Here is an 18415-nt window from a genome sequence, read left to right on the forward strand (position 1 = left end):
GGCCTGGCTCACACAGCCAGCCCGCGGGGCGCTGGCCTGAGATTTGCACGGGTCTCAGGGGCGCACCCGTTCCCGCTCCAGTCCCGAGAGCAGCGCTTGTGCCTCTCCTCCAAGTCTCCACTAGTTTGAAGCCCCGTCCCGTCCTGGAACGGCTTTTCCCCTCCTTCTTTTCCCCTCTCTTCTTTAGAGCTGGGGGGGGTGGGGTGGGAGAACAAAGGTGGAGATGTGCTGTTTTGCACAAGTGACTTGCCTGCACGTCATCCAAATGCCGCGTTCCGCTCACAGAGGAAGTGAGAGGTGTCCGATTCGGTCACGCAGAACACAGCTGGGTGGCTTGAAGCGAAACACAGTGGCTACTCTGAAGGAGGTGTTGTCCCTGGGCTGCTACGGGGTTGAGTCACAGCAGACGCCACTCCCACGTCAAAAATACCGGGCCATTGTCCCAGGGAGGTGGGCCCCTCGCTCAGGTCATTTCCGATCCACTCCCTGGAATCACATGAAAGGAAAGGGGAGCCGAGGAAAAGCAGCAGAAACCGGGATGGCTCAGCAGGCCAAGAAAGGGGAGAGCAGCCCCTGATGTGGGATTCCCACTGCCACCCCCCTGGGTCATCTCCCCCCTGGTCACATCCAGGACCCTGGAGCCAACCGCGGTTGTGTGGCATCCAAAGACATAGAACTGGGGGGCATTCCTTAATTAAAAGAACACAACATTCTGAAAACCAGTTAAGGACAAAAGTGAATATTTAGTTAGTTGCGGGGGTGGGGATCGCGGTGAATTGCTGACACCCCACAGATGCAGGGCTGTTTCCTCAGAGACCTCCTTAACCAGGTTATCAGAAATGCAAATGTAGAAACACTTCCTGTTTGTACCCTGAGCCCCTTCCCTGCCTGGGACACTCCCAGCCTCTCCCGGCTCTGAGTGCCCCAGAAGCCAGTGTCTTGTCAACTTTACAGTAAGCGCTCCTCTGACAAGACCTCAGTGTTGATGAGCCGACAATTTCGAGAACGGTAAGCACACAGACATCGTCCAGCACAGCTGTTCCTGACCGTTTTGGGGGTCCTGGTCTCCTTTGAGAATTGAATGACAACTATGGACCCTCCCCCAGAAAAATGCACAATACTCGTATCCACTACATTTTACATGCCATTCCAGGGATCCTTGGACCCCCCGAAAGCTTACCTACGGATCCACGTTAAGGGTCCCCTGACCTAGTGCAATCCATTCATTTCACAGATGAGGCAACGGATACCCAGAGTGTGTGGGGGGTGACGTGTTCAAGGTCGCACATGGTCAGTGGGGAGCAGAGTCAGGACTCAAATCCAGCCCCCTGCTACTCCCACCTCCTGTACTGTAACAGCTTTGCCTCCAGCACTGGACAGAATGGGGTCCCCAGGGATGGAAGCCCCAAGTTAGGGCCCTTCGGAGTGTCCTTCTCTTGTCTTCTGGTATCTATCCTCGACATACACTTTTGCTCAGGGTAGCTCAGAGAGGGCAGAAATGATGGCATTGAAACAAACATGGACGGCGATGGGGTAAATGCCACGAGAAATGTGAAGTCGAGAGAGGGAGAGAAACAGTAAGTAAACAACATTTGAGTCCCCTGAGAGGGCTGGTGCTGTTCTGTTCAGTGCCCGGAGAGCTGAGCCCTTGGGAAATGCCAGCGAAATCACAGCGGACGGGGCCCTGCCTGAGTCTCGTCCTCTTCCCAACCTACTCTCTCCCCTTCTGCCCAGCTTGGTCACCGGTGGCCCCTCGGTGGCCCAAGCCCTGTGCTTCACAGGTGTGGTTCCTTCTGCCTGTGCAGCTGCCCTCCCCGCAGCCACAGCAGCCCACGAGCTCTGAACCCCCAGCTGACTTAGGTCTCCTGGCACAGGCCCCTCTCAGCACCTGGATGGTCTCTTTCAGAGCCCACAGCGTCACTGTCACTCACAGTTCTGTATTTATCTGTTTCAGGGCTCTGTCCCCCAACTAGCCATTAAGCCCAGAGTGCACAGGGGCAGGGCCCTTGGTGCCTCTGGGCCCTGGGCATGGCCTATGGAGGCTCTTCAGAGTCACATGCTGATTTCAGTGAATGGTGGCATCTGCTGGTTTGGACCTGGGCACTTGGGACAAATGCCTGCGGGCCAGCTCATTCCTGAGATCCTGGCCAGGACTGCGTGCAGCTGGGAGCTTTAGCTCGAGACACAAAGGGAACAGGAGCAGGCGGCCAGTACCACGAATGGTGCCCAGCCCCTCAGAGCAGAGGCACCAGCCAAGCGGAGGCTCACAGGGACGGATGGAGACACAAGCCGGGCTCTGTGTGCCTTTGAAGTGGATCCTGGTGATCTGCCTTTTTCTCAAGAGCCCACTGCTTTGAACTCTGAGGGTCCTCTGGCCCCCCGCCAGCCAGCTTACCAGCCATTGTGCTATGGACTGTCCGCTGAGGTCATGGGCAGATGGCTGAGGTGGACCCCTCTCCTGAGGGCTGCAGTCCTCCAGGAATGAAGAGGAAACTCAGAAACGGTTCTCTCCTGCCTTCTGGGCTCACCTCCAGATGATGGAGCTATCTTGAGAGGGCATATTCAAGGGTGTTTTCTCTCATTCCATTTTGTTTGGGGTACAGTGTATGCTTTTTTTTTTTTTCTTTTCAACTTGACACCCAGGACTCCATGACTGATGCTGTGAGCAACGGTTCCCAAGGGCCAGAAGCCTTGATCAATTCTTCATTCTTCTTCTTCTCAGGAGGGGAGGGGTTCATGTGACAGAGAGGCACAAGGTGCCGTACAAGCTGGTCTTCCCCTCCCACGCTTGCTGCCTGGGGAGCAGTGGTTGGGGTAGAGGAGCTGATACTGACTCTAGCCGGTTTCTCTTCCTACTCCCACTTCCCAGCCATGGGGGGGGGTGGGGGGCAGGCGGTCAGAGACAGGTGCATCCACCCCTGTGGATGGGCACCTGCCCCATGTCCCCCTTGCTTGCTCTTAAACATACCCCAACAGAGCAGCCCTCCCCTCCCCCCAATCCCGGATGATATCATCAGTATGAAATTTTGTGTCTCGTTTTCTTGTACCCATCAATCACCTTTGAAGGGGGAAGAGAAACAAGCCACAATAGGATGCTAAGGCCTCTGAGCGAAGCTGATTGGTGCGCCTGGGCCAGGGTCCTGTCCTGGACCTAGCTGACTTGCCTTCGTTCTCCAGCTTATCACGCTATGGCTTGCAGGAGAGTCCTACGGCCTCGGTGCATGGAAAACATCCTCGTGGCCGAGGTGACTAGTCTCTGGGCATCACGACAGGGCCCCACAGCCTCCATCCCTTCCTTACTCAGCTGGTGACTCTGTCTTTGATCATGGCATCATGGCTTTAGCACTTTGTCTCTGTTCTGGAAAAGCCTTTACGTTTGCTCTGTCATAGCTTCCCTGACCTCCCAAGGCCAGTGCATCAAAAGAGAGTCACCAGGCTGCCAACAGTGCTCCTGCTCCCAGGTGAGTGGCAGGGTGTGTGTGGGGCGGGGGGGGGGGGGGGGGGGCGGAGTCTGTCAGGAAAATGGTAGCAAATGCCTGAGCAGAAAGAAACAGACAGGGGCGCCTGGGTGGCTCAGTGGGTTAAAGCCTCTGCCTTCAGCTCAGGTCATGATCTCAGGGTCCTGGGATCGAGCCCCACATCGGGCTCTCTGCTCAGCAGGGAGCCTGCTTCCTCCTCTCTCTCTGCCTGCCTCTCTGCCTACTTGTGATCTTTCTCTGTCAAATAAATAAATAAATAATTAAAAAAAAAAAAAAAAAAGAAAGAAACAGACAGCATCCAGCGCCGGGCCTACATCACAGCAGGGCTCTGGACATTCTTGTCGAATGAATGAGGGAATTCCCAGGATTCCTAAGGGTGTGAGGAGCAATATGGAGGTTGATTCCACACACAGTCTCTGGCGGCTACTATCCGGCTCTGAACAGCGGCTGTGCCTCTCCCTAGCTATGCACACTTGGGCATGCTAATCGATCTCTCTGGCCCTACTTCCTCATCTATAAAAGGGGGATGATGATGATGATGATGATGGCGACAATCATAATAATTGTTGCGATGTGTAAAGCAGTTAAAATACTGCCTGGCACACAATAGGTACAACGTTTAAGTGTTTGCTATTATTATTAAGACCAGAAATAGTTATTCCAAGGAATTGAATATTACTTTTAACCAGAAGCTATGGGATTTCCTTATCTTGCAGGCAATCTCCACCCCCACAAGCCCCTCCCATACACATGGAACCCTAGGTGATAGGGGTCAGCAAGCTTTTTCTGTAAAGACTCAAATTGTATTTGACTTTGTAGGTGATACAAATTATGTAAATAGCCATACAAAATAGGTAAATAGTGAGCAAGGCTGTGTTCTAATAAACTTTATTTATAAAAATAGGAGGCTGTGGCCCGTAGACCACAATTTGCCAACCCCCAGTCTATTGGGATTCTATCATTTTACAAGACTCTGCTTGAATTCTATCTCTTCTAAGATTCACCTTCTTCTCCCTGAATTTCCCAAACACTGGGTCTGGAAGGAACTTAATATCATGGAAAGAATAAGCAGGAAACCTGGGTTTAAGTTCTGCCCTACTGCATGACTTTGAGCAAGGCACTTAATATCTGTGAAGTCCCAGCTTATTTACCTACAAAACAGGTGTAAATGTTTTGCTTTACTTACTTTCTGGGGTGGTGTGAAGCTCAAATAGAGAAGGCACATGGATGTGATTTGCAAACTCTAAAGCACTACACAATGGAAGTGGGTCTTCATGCTGTCCCTGTGCTTAGGACAGTGCTTGGCACTTGGTCTGCTTTGATTGCACCAATTAGTGGTGTTAAGTACCAATTTTTATAACAGACATACTGGTATATGTCTATATCTGTATTGGTCTTCTTGGGCAGTTGGAGAACTCAGTGGGGGACACAGGGCCAGGAGAGAGAAAGGACAGCATTTCCTGGCGTAGAAGCTACGGAATGCTTGTCAGCTTGAGATGTAGGTTGGGATCAGAGAGTAGCAGGTCTGGACTGACACGACAGGGAGTAAGGTTTCTAAAGGCATATATGGCTAGAAATCTGTATTAGTTTCTAGGGGCTGATGTAACACATTACCACAAGCTTGGGGGCTTAAAGCAAGAGAAATTTATGTTCTCACAGTTCAGGAGGCCAGAAGTCTGAAATCAAGGTGTCAGCAGGGCTGTATCCCTTAGAGAGGTTGTAGGGAAGAATTTGTTTCTTGCTTCTTCTTTCTCACAGTTGCTAACATTCCTTGACTTGTAGACACGTCACTCCAATCTTTGCTTCCATCTTTATTTTTATGTATTTATTTATTTATTTTAAAAAAGATTTTATTTATTTATTTGACAGAGATCACAAGTAGGCAGAGAGGCAGGCAGAGAGAGAGAGAAAGGAGGAAGCAGGCTCCCCACTGAGCAGAGCCCGATGCGGGGCTCAATCCCAGGACCCTGGGATCATGACCTGAGCCAAAGGCAGAGGCTTTAACCCACTGAGCCACCCAGGCACCCCTGCTCATGATTTTCTACTGGTATAATAAGGATACAGTGCATGGGCTTTGGAGTCACACATTCCCAGGTCAGGTTCCAGCTCTCTCATTTGCCAAGGATGTGATGATAAGTCAAGTTCCATAAACTTCTCTGGCCTCAGTGTCTCATTTGTGAACTGAGGCTCAAAGTACTTATCTCATGGGGTGATTCAGAGGATCACAGGAAAGAATGTATGTGAAGTGGCTGGCAGCTGAGGGTCTGGCACATACAAGGGCCTGGCAGTCTAGTAAATTGCAGCCACTCTTACTTTATTAATATTGATGACATGTCGGTTAATTTACTTAGGATGGGTTTATAGATGAACTATTCCCAAATCAAGGGATATAGACAGTTTTAAGGCTCTTGGTTTGTATTGTCAAATTAAATTCCAGAAAAAGCATCTGCAAAGACACTCAGCCTTGCCCAAGTAACTACTCCCTCTGGGCTCTGAGAGCCAGCTAAATCAGTGGATAAGAATTCCACAAGTGGGGCACCTGGGTGGCTCAGTGGGTTAAAGCCTCTGCCTTCGGCTCAGGTCATGATCTCAGGGTCCTGGGATCGAGCCCCGCATTGGGCTCTCTGCTCAGCAGGGAGCCTGCTTCCTCCCTCTCTCTCTCTGCCTGCCTCTCTGCCTACTTGTGATCTCTGTCTGTCAAATAAATAAATAAAATCTTTAAAAAAAAAAAAAAGAATTTCACAAGTACCTGTTATGGAACCAGGTTTAAGCTTTGACGGGCTTGCAGTCTACTCGGGCCAACCAAATTCCATACATGAAACGAAACAAAACAGGTAATAAAAAATGGAATTAATTAAATCAGCAAGTATCTATTGAGCATCTATTATGTGCCAGTTACTGCCCTGGATGATGAGCGTTATATAGTGGTGAACAACACAGGACCAGTCCTTGCCCCCATACAGCTTATAATCCAGAAGGTCAGAACCGGGTTGTAGGGGCGCCTGGGTGGCTCAGTGGGTTAAATCCTCTGCCTTCAGCTCAGGTCATGATCCCAGGGTCCTCGAGCCCCGCATGGGGCTCTCTGCTCCTCGGGGAGCCTGCTTCCTCCTCTCTCTCTTCCTGCTTCTCTGCCTACTTGTGATCTGTCAAATAAATAAATAAATAAATCTTAAAAAAAAAAAAAAAAAGAACTGGGTTGTAACACTTTCTTCCTATAGTGGAATTCAGAGAGATAAACAACCCATAGGGACCACATGGATAGGGGATGCTTCAAGAAGAAAAATGACCCAGAAATGGGCCTTGGAAAAGGAGCAAGGACTAGAGGAGAATGAGAATGGAGGCTCGTGCCTCGCTGCCGTCAGATGTCTTATGGAGGCAGAAGTGGAAAAGGGCTTAGGAGGCTCCCTTGTGGAACACTGGAACAGCCTTGAGCATTGGCTTGGCAAGGGAGGTCAGTTTTTTTTTTTTTTTTTCTTTAGAAAACTAGAGACTCATAAAATTTTCTGAGCAGAAAAAGGCTAATGAAAGCATTTAGGAAGAGGAGAAGGGTCTGGATGAGTGAAGCCTGCAGCCAGAAGGACAGCCAGGCTTGGAGCTATAAATCTCAGTCCTGTTTCAGAAGCAAGATATGGTAGCACAACTTGGTGGCAGCCAAGTCACCTGGCACGTGAAATCCTGGGCCTCCACCCACCATCTCCTCCAAATGCCCAACACCAAACTCTGAGCAAGCTCTAAGCTTCCTTGAGTTGCTGCCACTGTTTCCTGGGGCTCTGGGATGAATGGATCCTATTTTCTGTGGCCCTGGGAGACATTAATCTGGTGTTTTGTTACTAGCTGTATAGGCCACACAGTTCTTGAACCAGTGACCCTTCCAGGAATTTCTTCTGTTCTGCTATGACGTGTCTCCCAGGGAGGGAAAATACTTGGTGACTGACCAGCTCTATGTCCCTTTGGGGATTAATATGCCTCCCTGGTCAGGTTAGGGGTGTGGAGGAGGAGACCTCCTCGCATTTCCTGCCTGACCATACTGGCATATTCTAGTCAGTGGTGGCAAGGACTGGGGAAGGGAGAAGAACATGAGGGACTATGGGGAGACCCCCGTATATGCAGACACCTCTTCCAACCCAACTGTCTTAGTTCAGGCTTCTATAACACATTATCATAGACTGGGTGGCTTAAACCATACATCATCATTTCTCACAGTTCTCGAGGCCAAAAACTCAGAAGCGGATGCCAGCATGGTTGGCTTTTGGTGAAAACCCTCTTCCAGGCTGCAGAGAGCCAACTTCTCATCGTATCCTCACATGGTGGAAAGAGAGGGAGCTAGCTCTCTGAGGTCTCTTTTAAGGTCACTAGTCCTATCCATGAGGGCTCCACTCTCATGACCTAATCACTTCACAAAAGTTCACCATCACATTGGGGGTTTGGGTGGTGGGGGACACAAACATGCAATCCTTTAACACCAACCACGAGGCCCACTCCTGTGTCACAGTCCCAGTGGGTGGAAGTAAGAGGTCGGCTCACTTAGGGTCTTCACAGAACAAAGAAAGAACCGTTTCTCAGGTCTCCTTACACTCCTGTAAATTGGACCCCACAATGCACCCCCTGCCCAGGCAGCCACAACTTTTGTCCAAGGACACAGGCAAGCCCTGATGAGCCATGCCCTGGGGATTTCCTGGGCTTCAAGTGCAGGGGGAAAGAGTGACATCCACTGACCCTGAGCTCAGGGACCCAGGTAAACCATCTGAGTTCCAGGAGCTTGAGATCCACCCTCGGAAAGACCCCCTCATGGTGCACACAGGGCTGGTGCAGGGCCACCAATGAGGGGCTGGAATCAGAGCAGGCTCAGCACCTAGATCTCTGCCTCCAGAATGGAGCCCCTCCCCCTACTGCGTCAGGCCCCCAAACGGTGGTCTGTCCTTCCTGAAGGTGATTTGCACCAATGGAGATGGTTTCGATTTGCTATTACTTGGCACATCCCTCTTTTATTTAAAAATAGCAAAGTTCCTGAATGGGTCAGAAAATCAATAGAGCCATTTAGACCTCAAACAAAAGCAATTCAGGTAAAACCACAGACACGTAGAAAAACTTTTCCTGGGAAGACTGCTCGCCCTACACCACTAAATGGAAGCGCTGCCGAAGGCCAGAGTTGAGAGACAGAAAAGAGAGACACTGAGGAAGATGTTACTAAGTGGCTTTTTATTTCACGAGGGAATGGAGTGCGGCATCTAAACAGAGTGGGGAAGGTGGGGACAGCTTACCAGAGGGAGTGCGAGAGGGGACTTAATGGGCTCAAGCTGAAAGGGCCCACCAAAGCTGGGAACCCCGCCTGCACACGGTGGGCTGTTGGGACACAGCGGGGGCGGGGGGGAGAACCTGCTCTGGACCCTGTGTTCACGCGGTCTTTCCCCTGAAATCCTCCTCCCTGCTGTCTCAGTCTGCTGCCACCTTAACCATCTCTTCCACTCCCTCACTCACCGGTCACCACGGAAGGAGCACTCGGATTGTGCTCCTTTGGAGCTGGAGATAAACTATGAACCAGACGAACTGGGTAACCACCCTCCTTGAGCTCGCATTTGGGAGATGTGGGAGGTTGGGGTTGTTCGGGGGAGGGAGGAGAGCGAACAGGTCGTTCTTGCAAGACTGTCCAGGTAAATGTGTGAAGCAGAAGTACAGCGTGTTCTGAGTATGCGATGGGATCCAACCTAGTCTGGGGCAGTCAGGATAGGCTTTCCTGAGGTAGTGACTTTCGGATGGAGCTCTGGAGGCGGAGTGTGAGTGAATCAGGAGGAGGCTGGAGGCCAGGGCAGGAAGAGGCGTCAAAATGCACGCAGACTCAGAGCGGGGGTGGCTTCTTTGGGGACATGAAAGGCAGACTTGGAGAGTGGGACTCAGTGTGGCTCAGTGAAGCATGGAGGCATGGAGGGGGGACATACACCCAAGACTGAGTTATTCCTCAATGACTGTTTACCTCAGAGAGAGAAAGGAGAGCGAATTAAGGTGAAAAAAATGAAAGGGTCAATATGTTACCCACTAGCTGAAGGTCAGTCAGATAAGGTATAATGAAGCCAGCCTGTGAAAGGCAATAGGGAGTAGTAGGGACTGTGGAAAACAAAAGGAACACATCCCCATTTATACACACATACTGTACCCAAAGGCATTTAGATTTAAAATATGTTAAAACCTGTTCCTGGCAAACAAAGCAAAATCTGAGGGCTACCACAGTTTTGGGTTTGGAACTTGTTGTCTGGAAATAAGGAATGTGGAGGCGGGGAGCTGGGAACTGCTTGGCCAAGAGCCAGATAAAGAGCCAAAAAAGCCCTCTGGTCCTGTCCCCCCCCCCCCCATGCCTGTCAGATGTCTGCTCTGCACCCATGCTCCTGGTGACCCCCTCAAGCTTGCCTGCTGGGGCTCACCCATCCCAGGGCTACCCCACTCTCTAAAAAGCCAAGCCGAGGTCAGGATAGTAACCACTGACTCACATGGATGGTGAGCTGGGCAAAAGGCCCTGAGCAACCATGTGTCGCCCAGGAGTGCCTGTCCGTGGGCTGCACGCACGGCTGTGCTCCCCTGTGCTCAGTGAGACTGGCAAGCTAAGAGGAAATGAAGATTTGAGGGTGAGGTAGAGTTGGGAAAAGAAAGAGATGAAGCCGAGAAGTAACCTGAGAAAATAAGATTAGAGAACTGACACACTTATCGATTATTTCAGTGTTAATTTCCAAGCCCAATTTTAGGTCATTTGCAACTCATAATTGGCTCTTTCAAAAAAGGTAGGGGAGCTTATTTGGCAAACTCCTCCACTTTCCCTTTGTGACAGTAGAAGCATGGCTGAGCTTATCTTAAATGTAATCACGCTTGATCAAAAAACAATTATTGGTTTTTCCCCCTCTTTGCTCTGATTTAAATGACCTCGCACGCCTTGGAGGGTTTTCTGCACTTGATCTCTTCTTAGTTGTGCAGAGGAAGGATGCTCAGCCCTTGTGTGTTTGCTTTCCTGGCAACTCCAATTAAGAACTACATTCCTTTTGCTAGACCTTTGTGAGGCAAACCTCTTTTCCTGACAGGAGGAAGAGTTATCTCACAGAAAGAGAAACGCTTTGAAAGGCCATTTCATTATGCAAACATTTCTCTTGCCACATGCATGAATCTAATTGTTGGTTCAGTGCCCCCTAAAACAAAAGGTGGAGATATTCCCTGAAGGGAACTCAGCTGCGCCAGAATTTTGAAATGACAGGCTCATGAACAGCAAGTCCCTAACTGCAGTAAGAATTTGTGGCTTCTTGGGGCGCCTGGGTGGCTCAGTGGGTTAAAGCCTCTGCCTTCGGCTCAGGTCATGATCCCAGGGTCCTGGGATCGAGCCCTGCATCGGGTTCTCTGCTCAGTGGGGAGCCTGCTTCCCCCTCTCTCTCTGCCTGTCTCTCTGCCTACTTGTGATCTCTGTCTGTCAAACAAATAAATAAAATCTTAAAAAAAAAAAAAAAGAATTTGTGGCTTCTTGATGGTTTATATTCAGGTATCTACTCTTCTCCCCTCAGTCTACATGATTCTAGTGGAGGTGACTTCACCTTGAGTCCCAAAAAGGTAGTACATCTGGGCTGAGACAGCCAGAGAATGTAATTCTCTGGCTGGTTCAGGGATGGCCACCTGACTAACGACTGGCCAATTAGGGTCAAGAAGACTCCATCTGGAGCAAGTTTCAGCTACTAGGGATGAAGATTCTTTCCCTCTCCCGCTGTACCAAAGCCCGAGGGGACATGAGGCTTGAGCTGCTGTAGCCATCTTGTCCCCACAGCAAGACTTATGAGAGCCAACACGTCAGAAGACAGAGCCAAGAAAAGAAATCCAGTCCTTGTGACATCGCCTGAGCATTTGAATCTCACAGTGCACGAAGCCAGCCTACCCTGTGGACTTCTACATGACACAATACATTCCTAGTTTTTTCCTGAGTCTGTCTGGATTAGGTGTTCTCAGTCTTCTGGGTACCATCTTGCCCAACAAGAGCATATGTGACCGGCTGCAGTTATTTGATTGCAGTCAAATCTGCCCCCACTATTTCAGTCACACCTTATTGTTGCGGTATAATGTTTTCAACCTCATAAAGCATCTTGACCAATGTGCTGCTGCATTTCCATCCAGACCATTCTTACGGGAATTTTCCCATGTCACCTCCCTGTGATAAGCGCACGCCCAAGACGACCCTGCCACTACACAGAAGAGCCCCAATGTCCCGGCCAGCCCGCAGAAGACTCCTCTCGGCTCTCATCCTCTTTTCTTGAAAGAAAAAGTTAAACATTTTAATAACCACCCAAGGAAACTCGGTCTTGGAAAGGATGATTGACAGGGAGGTTCTTTTTCAGTGCAGCCTCCCCACAGACGAACACCAGGAAAAAAAATCCCAAGTGTTCAGCCGTTAGCTCCTCTTTAGAGTGCAGTAGCGTGAAACCTTTAACGGGGCAGACCTAAATGTCCAACTGTCAAGAAATATGGGTGAAAAGGCAAACCTTGTGTGCAGTACGCTACGTTTGAGGTTTTTAAAAAGTCCTGGTGGGGAGGCAGATTGGGGATCAATTTTGGGGGTGCTGAAAGACATAGCTAAGGAGTGCAGCTATAGGAACCTGAAGCTGGAAAGGGAGAGAGGTGGCTGGTGATTTTCTGGAGGAAAAGGCAGGTTCCTGGTACTTTGCATTCACTCAGTGTCTTAACATTTTCATTGTGTGTCTTCTTCCCAGTCACGATCTGGGCTATGCCTGCAGAGACCAGGGCCAGGATGGCCTCATTCTCTAATGCTTCTAGAGCATTAACCTTATTTTGGGCATAATTAACCTTATTTTGGGCAACGGGTATATGGTTTGAAATCGTACATGAGAAAAAAATTTACAAATGTACTAAGCTCAAGAGATGGGAACAGAGGGATGAAGGATGTAAAAACCTAAGAATCTCATGGGCCCTGCACCATCCCCAGGCCGCCGAGGGGCTGGCACCGGGAGCAGGGCATCCGCTGCAGGACGCAGCCGCAGGAGCTGGGCAAACACCTGGGGAAGGACAGGTATCCAGCCTCGGAGGAGCAGGAGGGACGTACAACTCAGCTATACAAGCTCCTGTGATTCAAGAACCATCAGGGCAGAGGTTCTCAACAGCAGTGACAGGAATGACCACAGCAATGCCCAGGGGAGCCCAGGAGGACGTCCCCCAGACCCTTTCAGGGACCCTCTCTCACCCCCAAGCTTCTGGGCACCAAGCAGGCACAGGCTCTGCAGATGGGACTAACTCCAGCACTAAGAAGTTACTGAATGTACAGGGAGCGTCTGAACCTGGAGTGTCTGACGTCTGGCAGGGATGGAGGGTACGGCCCGTGAGCTTCACTGACGTCACTGTTTGAAGCTGGGGCCTGATGGTCTTTGCTGCCGCTAACGATTCCATAGCGTGAACAGCACACGTCTCTTTATCCAGTCGGCTACTGGTGGTCATTCGTCTCATTTTCACTTTGCAACCATCACAAATCACGCTGCTTTCACGGCCGGGCTTGTGGGCATGTTGTCAGTTCCTAGGAGGAGGACTTGGAGTGGAATTGCTGTTTGTGGGTCTGGCTTTTTGTGTTCAGCGTCAGCGGATGCTGCCAAAGAGTGTTCCAAAGGCTTTGAATCGCTTACCCTCCCACCAGAGAGCGCCTGCTGCTCAGCATGGACTTCTTAGGTTTTGTCGATCTAAAATCTGACCCCTTATTAATAATCTGTGGCTTTCGTTGACAGTGAGGTGATCGTGAGGTTGGGCATAGCTCACATGTTCACCAGGCATTGAGATTTCTCCTGTAAAGTGATTTTTCGCCCATTTTTACTTGAATTGATCCTTAAAGCTCCCTTAACCATTAATGTGCTGCAAACATTTCCCCCCATTACGTGGCTTGTTTTTTCATCCTCTGTGTCTTTTCATGAATAGAATTTCTTGGTTCTGGGACACGTGGGTGGCTCAGTCAGTTAAGTGTCTGCCTTCAGCTCAGGTCATGATCCCAGGGTCCTGGGATCGAGCCCCACATCGGGCTCTCTGCTCAGTGGGGCGCCTGCTTCCACTCCCTCTCTCTGCCTGCCTGTCTGCCTACTTGTGCTCCGCACCCCTCTCTCCATCAAATAAATAAACAAAATCTTTAAAAAAAATTTCTTGGTTCTAATGTATATTTCATTGTTTCTCAAATGATCTGTGGGTGACAGATAATTTTTTTCCCCATTTCCATCAGAGGGTGATTGATAGGTTCTAAAATAAAATAAGATTATTAACATAGAGTAAAATTTTTTTGAAGAACAAGAAAAATACTAAGATAGGAAGGAAATCTTGCTGAGTCCTTCTGTGGCTTTGACTTTTCATACTTTATTAGGTTTTCTTCAAGCAAAGCACCTGTATGAGCCAGACACATTCAGACACTCGACAGATGCTTTCAAATCTAAAATGGAGAGGATAAAGACATCACACTGGCCTGGAGTGCTGGAAATGGTGCATGACAGAAAAGAATATTGAGCTTCTAGACATGAAAGAGAGGAACACCAGAAAACCAGTATAATGACAAAATGTCCTCAAGCACAAAAGTCAGAAAACAATCAGATTAAGAATGGAATACATTCTACCCTAGCATATTTCTTGCCATATGAATGGTCTACCAGAATCAAAAACAGGGAACACAGTGATCTTACTCATTTACATGCCACTACCCAGAATGCTCTATGGGCTTATCATTTTGAGGAAGAACTCTGCGAGCGTCAGAGTTTGGAAATTAAAGCACATTAAGTTTAGCTATGACAGAGATGTGTGTGTGTTGAGTGTGTGCACTGAGTATCTGGGGGTGCAGTGAGTGTGTGCGTGTGTTTGTATGTTGAATGTGTGTTGTGAGTGTGTGTGCGTGCAGGTGCCCACAGTAGGAATGTGTGTGGCAAGGACACGAAGAGGATAAAAACACACCTGCTTTAGGTCACACACGTTGCATCAGGAAACCAAAAGGGGGGCTTCCAGAGTCTCATTTCCTTTGTGCAGTTTGCAGCCTGGCACGAATGGAAAAACAGACCAGCTACTACTTATCTGGAGGTGATTACTTTGAACAGTCTGGAAAACGAGAGAGGACACGGCGCCAGTGTCCATCCTCAGCCCACATGGGAACCTCATAGTTGGTAGCTTCTTAGTCATCTCTTTCTTCACAGGGACTTACGGCCCATTTTTGCTTCCTTTCAAGGGAAAAACTAAACCTTAATTATCCAGAGAGAATCACAGGATGGGACACAATTCACCAAGAAAGTGTGTGTGGTAGGGGGAGGGGTGATGACGACAACTGACCATTAAGAAATCAGCTTGTGGGCTTCCCTTCAGTTACCTATGTGTAATCTAGACCCTCAACAGGCTGAAGGCTCTTCAAGACCTGGGAATTTTAATTCATTTCCCTGCCCAGCTCCCTTTCCCTCTTTGTCACCCTCGGCATTATTAAGATCTTAATAATAATAACGGTGATAACAGCTAACCCCGAGCACCTGCGCTGGGCCAGGCGCCATGCACAAGCTTCGCTCTAGTTGACGAGGTGCCCCATGATCTGGTCCCTGCAGAGCTTTGCCTTCTCAGCTCATACTCCTCCCTTCTTGTGCTCCAGCCACACCAGCCTTTTTTCCTGCTTCTTGAACCCACTAGCTTGTCCCCATCTCAGAGCCTTTGGGCTTTCAGTTCCCTCTGCTCAGAAGCTTCTCTCGCCAGCTCTCAGCATGGCCCACTCTGTCAAATGCTGCTGAAAGACCAACTAAGTTCAGAACAGAACAAGAATTGCTAGACTGGGGCAAAGCAGGCATCCTTGGTCATCTTGACAGGTGTGGTCTCAGTGGCTTTGGGACAACAGAGGCCGAACTGCAGAGCACAGAGGAGACCACACAGAGTGATAAGCAGAGACGGTGATTACAGAAATGTTGCCAGAAATGGAGGCAGAAAAATAAGGTAATAGCAGGACGGAGATGTGGGGTCAAGGAAGGGGGTTTTTTTGTTTGTTTTTAATTCGCTTATTTCCTTTTAAGACAAGAGGTAAGAGAGCATGTCTCTATGCAGATGGAAATGCAACAAGCCTCTGGCACAGGGATAATTTCTGGGAAGAGACGTTTTGGAGACGAGCAAAGTGAAAACAAGGTCTGATAGGAAAACTGTAGATCACCAGACAATATTGAGTTGGCTCAATAAATTTAATGCTCACAAAATCCTACGCGGGTAGATATTATTTCAGATGTAAAGGAACTTGTCCAAGATCATAAGGCAAGCAGAAGAACTAGCTGGGGTTTGAATTGAGATTCTGACTCCTGGTTCATCACCGGAGTCAAGTACAAGATTATGAAGTATGAAAAGTCAGCCCCTAAGCCAGAGAAAAACTTGCGAGTTATCAGAGATTATACCTGAATCCCAAGGCTTGCAATTCAGGTGCTGGAGAAATGGAATAGCTTCAGTGGTTTATAAATATGGAAATTTTGAAGATTTTTATTTAATTGCCAAAAAACATATCCGTTGGCAATATTCTATTTGACACTTGAGTGTTTGCTTTGAGCCACTTTTCTGTTTTGTGTGTTTTTGTTTGTGTGTTACATTTTGTAACAAAAGGTTTAGAAATAGGGGCGCCTGGGTGGCTCAGTGGGTTAAGGCCGCTGCCTTCGGCTCAGGTCATGATCCCAGCATCCTGGGATCGAGCCCCGCATCGGGCTCTCTGCTCAGCGGGAAGCCTGCTTCCTCCCTTCTCTCTCTGCCTGCCTCTCTGCCTACTTGTGATCTGTCTGTCAAATAAATAAATAAAATCTAAAAAAAAAAAAAAAAGGTTTAGAAATAAGCCTGAGGTGCCTTGTTGGTGGTAGATAGTATGTGACCATCTCCCCTCGAAATGTGGCACAACTTAGTAATTAAACAACCTGACTGGTCATCAGAACCACCCGGGAAAACTTCTAAGATGAAGAGTCCCATCCAAAACCAGGGACTCAGAATTCCCCGGCACACAGCCCAGAACATGTATCATTGGAAAGCTCCCCATAACTCTCATGCTCAGCTAAGTTTGGGAACTGCTGGCCTCAAGCACACTAGTTCAGTTAAAATCAATGTTTTCTGCAATGTTATTTCTTATGGTCTTTGGAGATGTTCAAAATATGCCTCCTGCCAATGGGCTGGTCAACTCAACAGTGTCCTACATTCTCCTCTCCTGGCCTGTACCCTGAACCTGACCCTCCCCTTTACTTTCTTTCTGATTGTTCCACTGCTTCATACCATGGAAATAAGAAAATACATACAAATGCACTGTTATAAGAAATATCCTTTAGCTTCAACACTAAATGATCACAAAACTGATCATATCGCTTCTTTCTCATTAGCCTTTCTCTCCCTGGACACCTCCTGGGGAAAGACTCCGTGCCACCCTGAGGAAAAAGAGCTTCACAGGGAGGTCGGAGCCACAGGTGACGTGGTGAGTACACCCATGTGGGAATCAACTGGCTTCCTGACCGGACTAGACTAGCAGGGGGTAGATGACGCACCTACTAAGGCCACCGCAGTGTACTGGTCAGGGAAGGAGATGGTCTCCACACTGGTTTCTATTCCAGAGCCAGCTAACCCGGCCACTCCTGGACGGGAAGGGCAGAAAGGCTCAGATGGGGGTGGATGTTTTAGGAGAAGGTAAGAGCAGAAGCTACACGAACCAGCCCGGGTTCGTAATCAAGATTCACCGAGGCCCTCGGGGAGCCAGCTCTGGGAGTATCACCTTCCCTCATTCTCCAACCTAGAAGGAACACGGTTAAAACACAGTTCCAGAAACAATACAGTTGCAGTTGCCACCCTCCCCTGAGAAGAAAGAAGTAAAAGAGCATGAGTTCGAGGCTTGCTCTGCAATTTGAATCTCAGGAAAGCGTACGAAGCAGGAGTCCCTGCCTTCAGAGCAAAGATGTTCTATTAAAACTTGACTCATCTTTGGCAGTTTATTGTGTCCCCCACCACCACCCCTCCTTCCTTGTGACACAGAGGAGTGAGGTGAGTAATCCTCTACGCAGTGAGAGAAAAATAGATCCCCAAATGCCTTCCATTATGCTAAAGGCCTGTGTCACCAGCTGTGGCGGCAGGGGGCGTGGTCATCATTCATCACAGATCTTCTGACTCCCTCTCTCCAGGGCTATTTGTGGTTCTAAAAGTGCAACGAGCAGGGACACAAAACTGACAAGCACAGAGTAGTCTGAAAGCCCTGGTGGGGGTCTTACAAGAGCCACAGTGGTCAAGAGCCTTCGCATGCAGGAGTCCGTGAGGCCACAGAAAAGGCAAACAGTTGGGTCCACTTCCTGCTGCCTGCCCCTTCCCTGCCCGTTCCCTGCCTGTTCCCTGCCCCTTCCCCACAGGCCTAAGAACCCCCTCTTTTTCCCCAGCATGAAAAGAGCTAATATTTCCCGAGTGCCTGCTACATGTCAGGCACTGAGCAAAGCATTCTCCGTGGGTTATGCAAACTAATTTTTGTGTGCATGTGTGTGCACACCCGTGTACACACACAGACATACACACGCACCCCGAGGTGGGCACTAACAGAATCTCCTTTCACAGATAAGGAAACTAAAGCCCAGGAAATTTTCACACCTGGCCCCAGAGTTACCTGGTTAATGCGGGACACAGACCCCAGCAGTCCTCAGAAGAGCACTCAAACCGAACACAACCATATTATATGATCTGCTTGGCTAAAGGCAGTTACTCGGACAATGAACAAGACACGTACAGAAAAATATTTCTGTTTTTTTCATTTACTTGCTTCATAGATTCCCCAGGTCCTATTCCAGAGCTTGGAATACCGATCAATAACCCCAGATGTCCTAAAAACATTTTTTGTTACAAAAGGCCTTCTAAAAGGAAGAAATGGGGATGTGGTCATTGCCAGAGCTGGAGGCTTGCTAATAAAGCAACAGTGGGTACAA

The 18415-nt window shown here is 49.0% G+C and overlaps 1 long non-coding RNA gene across 1 annotated transcript in view; it reads right to left on the minus strand.

Moving 5' to 3' along the window:
* Positions 1-332: 332 nt before the first annotated feature.
* Positions 333-18415, minus strand: part of LOC308355092 — a 45204-nt gene continuing 27121 nt past the window's right edge. The window contains exon 3 of the long non-coding RNA XR_013967925.1: positions 333-486. This is a non-coding gene — a long non-coding RNA (uncharacterized lncRNA). The remainder of the gene's footprint in view (positions 487-18415) is intronic.

This window comes from Martes martes, assembly GCF_963455335.1.
Source record: "Martes martes genome assembly, chromosome: 14".
Lineage (NCBI taxonomy): Eukaryota > Metazoa > Chordata > Mammalia > Carnivora > Mustelidae > Martes > Martes martes.